Below are 8499 nucleotides of genomic sequence, written 5' to 3'. Positions count from 1 at the left end.
TTAGTGCTTTGCAGTGCAATGAAAGCAAAGTTGTAGAAATTAGGGCATTTCTTTTTCACTGATGTGATTGGCAAAACACCCAGGCACATACACACACATGGAACAATCATTACAGCTGAGCTACAAGCCCCCAAGAAACAGGAAAATAGCCACTTAAGAATACTACTAATGATATAATACTTATGGTCTTTGTGGCTTTTACACAGAACTCTACATTACAGTGAAACAAAAGTAGATTTAAGGGTCCCTTGGTAAGTAGGTTGTATGTTTGGGATTTTGGTGTTGGATACAATATTTATACAAGTTATTATGCATGTTACAGAAATATGTTTTGCCATTCATGGTTTTTCCAGATCTCAGGAACCAATTAACCTTGGCTTCATAAAATCCCTGGAAGCCAGTCATCAGTGGTCACTACTACATTACTCTCAGAATAAGCTTCTTGAGGCAGTGATTTTAAAAAAGAAGAATTTAAAAAATTCTGGCCAGAATACAAAAAGCAGAGACAGCAACAAAATACTTTTTAAATTAGTGGAAACAAAATAGAAGAGAAAAAAACCCTGGACCATAACAAAATCAAAAACAATTAAGTAAAACAGAGTCAGGTTAGACATGAGGATTTTTCCCTTCCTGGAGTGCTGGTTCAAAAGCATTATAGATCATACAGGCCAAAATCTGATTGTTTCTGTGACCTGTATGGAACAAAATTGTGTTAAACAGAGGCCTAAAGGCTGGGCATTTTATCAGACAAAATCACTGGAATGGTGTACCCTGTATGATGCCCCTATTGTCAGCTTAGAAGGGAGAAGCCAAAGACTAAATGAGCACAGAGACTGTGCTGATCCCAGCAGAGCAGAGGGGAGGAACCTTGGCAGGGCAGTGAGAGAGGCTACCAAGGAATCTGCTCAGGTAAATAGCAGAGTTTGTTGCTTGTGGCTGTTACTTAGATACCTTTCAAACCTGCAAAATTAATTTTCAAACACTAAAGAAGAAATAGATTAAAAAAAATAATTTTAAAGGATTGTTGGAGTATGGCAAAAGAAAAGGAAGGCAGAGCAGGAAGGCAATGGAGAGAATCATGTCACTGAGGAGGCAAAACTGAGGTTTATTATGGGTTAGAAATCTGCAAAACTGTCACCAATTCAATAATAGCATCCAAGGAGGTTTCCAGAGATCATATCCTGCCCTTCCTTCACCCTCACAGCGCTCACTGATGGAGTCAGCGCTTCACTGCAGCTGGGTATTTAAAGTCATTTGTTCTGGGTAACATGCCTGTTCTTACTAATCTTAGTCAAGTAAGTAGTCCATCCTCATGTGTCATCCCACCAAGTCAAATGTGCTATTAGCATAAGTGATGATTACTTATCCCTGGGAGGTCCTGTGAGGTTGGGGCTCCCAGCAGCAGTGCACTTGACATGGCAGTCTTTCTATTGTAATTTAATAAAACGGGGCCCAATTCAGTTCAGAGGTGCCTTGAGGAATAAGCTAGACTTAAATGGTGCTTAGGCCTTTGACTGGACCTCTGAAAAGCCTTTGTTCATTGAGTGAATGCTAATTAGTCAGAGGAGGGTTATTAAATTATAGACTCGGTTCTTCATCACTGCTCGGAGCACGATACCTCTGCAAATGCCTGAGCAAAAGGATGCAAATCTGAACACACACAGAGGGAAGTTAAGGCATGATTGCTTTCCTTGGTAAACACAGGGAGTGCAGAAATGTCATTAATAAGCGGGACACAGAATCTGTACATGTAAGTGGGTAGATTTTGCTCCAGAAGAATGAAATGCATTAAAAAAGGATGGAATATGACACTGTGGAAAGCTGCATCTCCCTGCTGCACTGGGATGGATCCAGAGAGGTGGATGGAAAAGGCCTGATCCAGAACCCAGCCAGTGGAAATCTGAGTTTGGTGAGCTCTGATCTTTGGGGAGCACCCTCAGACACCCTTGGCAGGGCAGTGTCAGGGGCACACTCAGTGTAACACCAAAAACTGATCAGTTACCCCAGGCAGATGCCCAGGGCAAGAAGGAATCAACCAGTTCATGTTCTGTGCCATGGCCCTCTCCTGTGGAGCAGGAGCCTGATTGCTGCATGGATACATCAGGAAGACATTTTACATGGGTTTAATGGGCTACAGGTATTTCTAAGAGCTGACAGTCTTGCTTTTTGGAGTTCTCATATCTTTTTGCTTTGTACCTAATTTCTGAGCAGCTCCCAGCCTCAGAATGGCTCCTATGTTTGTTCTGATCCTACATCTTTCACAGCATTTACAGAATTTGTAACTACTGCAGCAATTCCTTGGGACCTTTGTGATCATCTCCTCAATTCATCCTTCTCCTGATTCCCAAAATGTAGTAGATGTAGGAAAATTTTACATTATAACTTTCTAACCAACAAGCACTCAGCTCTGCTCTTTGCTACATGTGATCTGCTAGAGCTGCAGAATGCATGAGTGGTCTTCTATGTGACCCCAAAAGGTTTGTTGGTTTGTTTTTATTAAAAAACAAAAAACAAACAAACCAAAAAAAAACCACAAAAAAAACCCTAGGTATTTAGGAAGGATTTAATTAGTGGTACAAAAAATATACTCCAGCTGTTAGATACAGAGGGCTTGGCACAGTAGATCACAAATAGTAGACTCATTCTAACATTTGATCTTTGCTTTGCTGGCTGTATCTGTTTAAACAACCTGCAGTTTGTATGTTGCTGCTCTTCAGCTTTCCAGCCAGGTGTTTGTGAAGGATTGAATTTATTCAATTAGTACATAAATGCTTGCCAAATTATGTATGCTAAGGGCATATATGCAGGTCAATCCTGTACCATCACACATAAAAAGTTCATTTTACACAATGTATCACTTATAATTCTGGGAGAAAGACTAAAATCTGAGTATTAAATCAGATCTTCACTAGATTAACAAAAAAAAGAATCATCATTGTGAGTTTCACTGACAAACAGTGCTAGAAAAAAAAATTTTTAGTTGTCTGGACAGCGTAAGTTTTTCTCCTGTTAGATTTGTAATCATGTTCAGACATTTTCAGAGTTTTGAGGCTTTCATTGTCTCATGCCCTTGCGCAGCCTAAGAACATGCCCACGCTTTGGCCAGCTGTAATCCATATGAAGTCAATAGGACTTTCATGGATGAAAATTAAAATCCTTCAGAAAAAGTTTGCTTGGTCACATTTTAAAAGATTTCAAGATCTGTATATGCCCACCATCATGTTTAAAATAAGCATTTTTTATTTGCCAGCAATCTGAGGACCTGATTTTATTTTGATTTTCCCATTAGCCTGGCAGTTTAGCCAGTAGAAGCCTTTTATTCCTCCCACTGGAGTAACAGAGAGAAATTAATTTGATTCTAGTGGATAGTTGTTGATTTCATTATCATATTATAGAAAATAAAGATTACAATTCCAAATGATTTTGCCTGTAGTCCACGCACAAACCATGTAAATGGCAATATGTGGAAAAGTTGACTACATCATAAAAAATTTACTTCCTGCAAGGATTTTGTTGAATTGGTTTCAAAAGACTCTGCTGTTTGGCATCTTTCCTGTACTGAAATTCTAGAAGGTAACTGCATTATGTGCATGTAAAACATGCAAAAGGAAACATTCACTGAACTCTTTCTTTCTGCTACCAAACCTAGCTGTAGCTTAGAAAAGGTGCCTGAAATCAAAACTCTAGATAAATACAAGATGTGTGCATTGTAAGATAACCACTAATGGAAGGTGAAATACTCTTCTCCTTCACTTGCTGGTGAGTGACAAAGATTCCATCTAATGCTAATTTGAATATTCCCCCCAACAGTTGGGGATACTCTGCCCCTGCCAAAATAAATAAATAAATGCTTTCAACTCTCAGAGCAAATGCCTGTAAGTCTATAGAAAACAAATTAGAAATGTGTTATTCTCAATGAAAAAAGTCTCCACAAGAGCTATAATTTTATTTTTTTAGAGCACAGAATAACATAAATCAAAAGAAGCAATAGTCTACCTTGTGTTTTGACTACTTTGACCCTCTTCAACCCCTGCCAATTTTTATCTCATTTTTGTTTAACTTTGTACATCAGAGTTTAATTTTAAACCTGGTCCTGAAGACAGTGATGTATAGGGTACATCAAGTATAGCTTAAATTACCCTCTCCCCAGTGATTTGAAGTTGAGGGGAGGGTCTTACTCTGCAGCAGGGTGGGAAAGAGAAATGGTCAGATGCTGCCCTTTGAACCTGACCACCCTCAGCTACAGAAACATTTATGCCAGAACATCATTTATTGATTTTATTATATTTTAGGATCTCTTAAAACTGTTGGTGAAGTTTGCCATATATTAATTTTTGACACGTGCATATAAAAACAGAAATATGGGTTGAGCAGAAACTATAAATATAGACAACACTGCCCAATAAACTTACATCCTTTCACTTATAGGTTTCTATTTCAGCTGATCATTCCGAGCAGCCTGTCTTTGAAAATAAATATTACCCCTCTGATAAGCTAACCAATTTGAAGATTAAAGCTACATTTGAGGATTAAACTTTTTCTTATTTGATTATTGTTGTGTCTTGTAGCAGTAGAGGATAAATATTAATAGAATGTTACAGCCCAGCTCTGCCCACTTCACTCGTGTGAGCATTCCATACTGTGAGACTGAAGGAATTGTGCAGGATTTGACCCTTAAACTCAGCCCTGACTACTGTTTTCTGTTCCCCATGAAATGTTACATGCACCCAGCAAGCTCCTGAACCCAGGCTACCACAGAAAGCCCTCACTGATGGGCAGCTCTGAGAACTCACCCTCCAATTATGCACCTCTGAGCTGGGAAGGTGTTTTTATTGAGGAGAACCAAAACCACAAGAAATGCTCTCCAACAGCCCACAGAATGGGTCTGGCACCTGTGCCTGCCAGGAGAAGAAGTTTGGGAGCTGCGTTATCTGTGGCCTGCTGACCCCAGGAGAGGGGGCTGACCTTGTCTTACAGGCAGGAGTCTATTGCTATGGCTCCCCTGGGAGCACAAAGCAGCTGCAAACTGCTGCAATGATTAACCCTTATGTGTTGGAGATGTAACATCCAGTCATGGTAATAAAGCTTTCACTGCAGAACGGATCTCTGCCTTTGTAAATTGTTGCTCTTATCAGCTGCACTGGAGGATGTTATCCCTTTCCTGTGAAGCATGACTGCTGTGCTGCTCACTGCAAAGGAGGCCAGATCTATAGACTGGGTGATATTTATTCAATTGCTTTCAGAACAACGCAGAGAACACACTTTGTTTAGGCTAAAAATGCTGTGTGTGAGAGCAAACAAACAAAAAAAAAAGAATCACCATGAAATACTCATACATATGAAACAATATATTAATTAAAATCCAGAATGCCTGTAGCAGATTTGAAGCTGGGAATGCCAGATTTGCTATAACAGACAACTGTGTTGCTCTGTTGAGTCCAGGCTCCCATTTGTGGAAGTAATTTATACCTAATGTTTTGTGAAAATGCAAACCCTTCCAGCCTGTGACTTACCTGGACAATTACAGAATTCTGCTGTTTGGCTGGAAACAGAATGTTTGTAGCAATCATTGTAAAACATAGGCAGTGTAAGATTTATTTTGTCATACACTTCAAACACAGACCCAGTTCTGTGCTCTCCTGTTTGCCAGGGAGCCAAGAGGAGCTGTGAGTGTATCTCAGGTAAAATCCAACCTCAGGTCTGTGAGCAGGGACCTGGCTTCCTCAGAAATGTGATGCCTTTTATCTCAGTGTGCTTCCTACCCTCCAGCCCTTCCCTTGGCAAATCTGTGGCCACATCAAGGCCCTGAAAGCAAAGGTGACCTTAATGTAAGCCCTGGTGTGACACTTTCTGCTTTAGTCTGCAAAGAGCCAGAAACTCTATCTCTGAGAGATGGAGGCTGTGTGTGTGTCACAAGGGCTGTCACTGCCCACAGTCCCTCTTTCACAGGGACTTTCCAACATCCCAAGGGCCAAGAAGAGCAAAAGTTATTTGTTCAACCTATCCAGCCTGGAAGCAGCAGCTCTGTTGGTTCAGGGCCACAGCACCGTGGTTCTTGCTCACCCCATCAGAGGTTGGATGGACCAAGAGCATTGCAGGACTCTCTCCACAGCTCCCAGGGACTGTTTGTGGTTCTTACACACAACCATTTTCAAAGAATAAAAACAGTTTCAGGGATTAAGAAAAAAAAAATCCCTTTGGGGTAAGCAGTGGGAAAAATAAATTCTATTTAAGGAAACAAAAATGTTTTCCCTAAAACAACTGAGGATGTATGAGTTTTGGGAGGGGACATTGTTGAGGACTGCAGTACACTAGTGTCACTAGGTGCAGACTGAGAAAAGGTAATGGGAAAACTTTTCCAGCTCAGGAGTGACAGCCAGGAAGGAGCTGCAGAGAGGATGGGCTTCCTTGCAAAGCTCCCTGGTGTTTGGAGGGGAGTGGGTTAATGACCTTTGGTGAGAGGGAAATTAACACCACTCTGTAGTCCATGATCCATCCCTTTCTCCACATCTTTCAATCCCATTACTTCAGCCTGCTGGAATTAAAAAGAGGCTGATCTGCAGGAGCCATGCTTGGGCTGGCCAGGCCAGGGGCTGCTCCAGGTATTCTTTATTTCTTACCAAGGAAGAAGCTGCCGTGGGGTACTGATGCTTTGCTGTGTGATATCTGGATTCATCTGCTTGAGAAACAGTGCAGATGGTTTTACTGCAAAAGTTAGGCTAGACAGGGCTGTTCCTCACTCATCAGCACTGGGAGCATTTTCCTACAGGGACTGCAGATGAAAGCAATGAGTTTATTCCTCTTTCCCCAGCTCCACCTCCTCAGGCACATCAGTGCTGGTATTTTAACACCAACAGCTGTAGTTAAAAAAAATTACTATTAAACCTCACTGAATCCTGGAACAGTAACTATAGCTAGAATACCAGTGACCAGACAGTTAAACTCTCAAACTGACCAAACAGGGTGGCAGAGGCAAAAACTTAATTTACTTCTCATCAGCTCCAGCAGTGCCTGTTTTTCCCTGAGCAGCTGCTGTGGTCTCACAGGTGGAAGCTGTTGACCTCTGAGGGGAGCAGAAGTTGCCTGTTCCCTCTTTAGAAGGATGGGGAAAGGTTTCTTGGTGTTGGTACCTTGTGTCCTGCCTGGCTCCTGCAGGTGTGAGAGGCTGCTGAGGAGGAAGAGGAGGAGGAAGAGGAAGAGAAGGAGGTGGTTTCCAGCTGCTGGGGGCTGTGTCCTTCCCTGCATCCCTGCCTATGGAGGCTGGGGAGGCCCTGAGTGCCCTCTCACATCTCATCCCTCCTCTGGCTGTCACTCCTGTTCCCAAGGTACTGTTGCACTGATATTTGGTTACTCAAAGGGGAGAAAGAAGCAACAAATTTACTGAAATTATCTTGATGTTAATTTGTTCTCTTGTGGGGTTTCTCGTGTGAAGGGGGTATCTACTCTATTAACTCCCATTAATATCAAACCTCTACTATTAATAGGATTTGCATATGGAAAGGAAGAGGATTGACCTTTAAATTCATTAAATAAAGCAAATTTTAAGAAATAATTTTAGTTAAAAGCATTAGTGTGATGAAAAATAGAAGAACAAATACAGAGACATCAGTATCAGGGCTTTTGCTAACACTAACGAGCAAATTATTGTAAGGGAAGATTTGCATCATTGGAATACATATCCCAGCCTCCATACTGATATATGTGATGCAGGGTTATCTTTGTATGGCTCCTCTTTCAGAATATATTTTCTTCTTATAAAATAGCCTCTTTTTAACTCCCATTGGGGACCTCCTTATAAATGAGGAACTGGTCCTCAAGGGACTGGCCTGGCTAGAAAAGTGTGTTATTAAAAAAAAAAAGTGCATATTAGAATACTAAGCAATATAATTAGCCCATTTCTTTGGTTTTTTTAAGAAAATCTTTTTAAAAAAAGTATAGCCAAGTTTTAATTAAACATATTCTCTGGACATTTGAATTTTGTACGAATTAGAAAATCCTGTTGTATTTTAGAGGGATTAATTGCATCAATTTAAGGTTCTGGCTCCAATCTCTGCTATGCAGCCAGGTATCACCACTGCTCTTACAAAGCAGGTACAGTGCTGAGAATGAGGTTTGGCCTCAAGCTGCCCCTCAGGTGGGCATTGTCAGCCTGTGGGTGGCAATGAACATGTTCATCTTCTAATCTTTTACACAGGAATAAGCAGAGGTTCTCTATACCAAACTGGCTAAATCTACAGATACAAAATATGATTGCTCCTGATGATAAATATTGATTTACACGTGCCGAAAACTTCTGTTTCCTTCCCAGCAAGGAGTCTAGAGTGTAATTAGATGAGCAATGTCTTTAGCACCCCATCACTTTTGGAGGCTGAGCCTTGAGGTGCTGATGTCCAGTGGTCTCTGGATCTCCACTCTGCTCCTAGCCCTTCCCCTACCCATGCCCCAGCTTACTGTCACAGCCCTTTGTAAAGCACTTTGAGATGCTTGGATCAAACTTGC

This window comes from Zonotrichia leucophrys, chromosome 11, assembly GCF_028769735.1.
Source record: "Zonotrichia leucophrys gambelii isolate GWCS_2022_RI chromosome 11, RI_Zleu_2.0, whole genome shotgun sequence".
In the NCBI taxonomy this organism is placed as follows: Eukaryota; Metazoa; Chordata; class Aves; order Passeriformes; family Passerellidae; genus Zonotrichia; species Zonotrichia leucophrys.
Note: the sequence above shows the minus strand (reverse complement) of the source record.